Raw genomic sequence first — 3,257 nt, 5'->3', positions numbered from 1 at the left:
CATGATATGCACAACATGGAATGAATTTGTGGTGTGTGACTAAACCCATAACCTTGGAGACACGTGAGTGAATATTTGCCGCATGAAAAGTGTGGACCATAATAGAGACATGTTTCGATGTAATGTTCTGTAACTGTGTAGCATGTACAAGATATAAAGTTCATAATGTCAACCAGTCTTAAAGTTTTTTGTGGTGCCGAGGACAGAACGCACATGCTAGATTAGCACTTTACCACTGAGCTGTGTCTCCAGCCTGATTTTAGCCATGTTTAGGTGTTTGGTTCATTGAAATTTATTGCACTGATATTGTCGTGCAGTCATCACCTTCCTCCTTTACCAGTACTTTTTTTGTCTTGTGAGACAGAAACACTGTGCCAAGTGAACAACAGCTACTCATCTCCACACTCTGCTTACGTCTGCACGCCTTTGGTGACTCCAAGCACATTGTGTGAATGGATTTGAACAGTGTTTGTGCTCTGGTGGCCATGTAATTTCATTTAGTAAAGCATCATCAAGAATCAGATGCGTCGTATCATGAGCCAGAACTTCAGTGTTGAAGTTGAGTAATACTGCAAGGGTTGCGTCTGTGTGTGTGTGCGTGTGTGTTCGATTGCTTACCCATTTCTACGTACATAGACACTTGGGCTGCTCCCTCTTTTGGGGCATCACATTTAACTATTAATAACATGCTCTGAACATTAATATTCCAGTATTTGCTCAGGTCCCTAGTTCCAATTAGTTGGGGACATACCCACAAGTGGGATTGTTACCTCACATAGGAATCCTTTTTTTACACTTTTGAGGAACTATTATACTGTCTTCTATAATAGCTAGATTGTTTAACTAATATTTGCATGTGTGTTGATTAGACATATATGCATCTATGCATTTTTCACTTACAGAACTTTAGACATAATTGGACACAGGAAGCACTATTAGAACATATATCTTACACCCATATACAAATACAAAACTCTGACTTCTGAATATCTACCATGAACTGTAAGTATAATAGGGGTGATTTCAGTAAAATTGTTAATGTCATCAACAATCAAATTGTGCATCCATGACACTCAAATACAGGAGCTCGGAATAATGCCTACCTTTGAACCCAAGGTATTCTCTTAGTCAATTTGTCACCTTATGCACACTTTCAAAACCAGAACATGTCAGTGTTCCCATCTGCTCAATTAGTTTCTAAATATTTTCTAAAGGAGACTTTCCCAAACCAAATATTCGTGAACATAGTAAATGCATCAAAATAAAACTTTCCTTTAGGGCTTTGGGGAAACAAAACCTTATCACTTTAGCCTCCAGTTCTCCACTTCCCCTCAATCCCTATCCTTAATCCCTGTCATTGACTCTTGATTTTATCTCAGAAAAACACAGGGCCTGGGAATTCTTCTCTATCTCCAAACACCCTGCCTCTCGTCTGGATCAATGGGATATATTGAACACCTCCTCCCAGGATGCTTTCCTCTGAATCACATTTCCTAATATTTTCTTTTCTAAATAAAATAGATCATGTCATAGATTCCTTTGGCTTCAAATCTCTATCTGACTTCATACTTCTAATGCTCCTATGGCCGCACACCAAGGCTGCTGTGAATTCCTTTTTATATCTATTTCCTACTGCATTCTCCATTAATTCACGGCCACCTCTCATATCCCATAATGCTCTCATCAACTCTCATGACTGAAAATGCCATTAAAATATGAAAAAGCCACAGGTTTCCATCTGAAGGCCAGAAATGCCCCTGATTTCTATTACTTTATATTCCATTGCTTGCTCAGGACTTTCAGACCAGTTCCTAACAGACATTAAAAATCTCTTATGTCCAAAATCCTGACCTAGCATTCCCTGCTCTGAATACCTATGTCCACTCTATTCCCCATCATTTCAGTTGCTTAACCCCCAAATTTTAAAGTTAATCACCCTGGAGTCCTTTCTTTCTTAGTATCCATTTGCAAATATCAAGAGCCTTACCTAAAATGTCCAGCATCCAACGATTTCCTGCCATCTCCTCTGCTATCTCCCTGGCCAGCCACTGTTTCCTGCCTAACAAATCCTTGTTCCCCTAGAATCTTTTCTCCACAGACAGTCAAGACAGAACAACTCTGTCCAAGCACTCTGGTAACTCCCCTAGTCCTTCCAGGGTACCCAAGACCTTCACCAGCCTTCCCCACTGCCATCCCACCTTACTCTCCTCTCTGCTCTTGCCATTCTTGCCTCCTTGGACATTTTTCCAATGCAACAAGCAACTTTCGGTCTCATTGCCTGTTGAGCCATTTCCTGTGCCTGGCATGTGTCCCCTAAATAGCCTCATGGTTCTCTTTCTCGTTTCTTTTAGGCTCCTGTTTTATCACTTCTTCAATTCGGTGTTCATTGCCCACCCTCCTCACTGTGCCCATCTCCCTTTTCATCTTCCCCATGGCACATTTCACCGTGGGATGGATTCTGTATTTTTTTCTTAGCTTCCATCCCCATTGAGAATATAATTTCCACCAGAGAAGAGACTTTTATCAATTATGGTTGCCTGAATAGTGTCTACAATGATGTCTGATATACAGAACTTGTTTGATAAATGCTAAATGAATGACTGAGGAAATGCACCTTGAGTTCCCGCTCCTCGTGCTTTCATTATACGAATGCGCTTGGTGCTTCTCTTTGCATTTGAGCTGTTTCTCCTGCTTGAAAATCCATCCTTGCTAATCACTTCCTGCTTCCGGACCTGCTGTTACCCACACAGTGACCTGTCCAGTTTCCACAGGTAATCGTGGATCAGATGAGCTGTTATATTCCAATTGCTTCTCATCTCTTGCCATTCAGTGGTTAGGGGTTTGGGAGGGAATGCAGCAGGGAGCTCTCCTGATTATTTGTCTCTGCATCCATCTCCCCTTGCACAGTGCAAGGTGATTAGGGATGGGAACTGGATCTGATCTGCCGTTGGATATGCATCACGGAGCACAATCTATCAATACATATTTGACAATGCAAGAATCAATTATTCAGCAGCTCAGATCTATCTACAACCTGCGACTTTCCAGGAAAGCTGACTGGGAACAAAAGGCAAGAACAGCAAGAAGTTAAAGGAAGAATACAGATTAAATTCCTTCCCAAGAGCAGAAAATATCTGTTTGGTAAATTTTATTTACATGCAGCAATGGGAAATTGAAAGTGAAAACCAACTAGTGGAATTTAAAGAGGCAAGCCAGGGTCAGATCTGGGTCCTCTTTTTTTTTTTTTTTTTTTTTTT

The sequence above is a fragment of the Fukomys damarensis genome, unplaced genomic scaffold (assembly GCF_012274545.1).
Source record: "Fukomys damarensis isolate Sample0158 unplaced genomic scaffold, DMR_v1.0_HiC HiC_scaffold_16, whole genome shotgun sequence".
Classification (NCBI taxonomy): Eukaryota; Metazoa; Chordata; class Mammalia; order Rodentia; family Bathyergidae; genus Fukomys; species Fukomys damarensis.
This window is presented reverse-complemented; position numbering follows the sequence as displayed.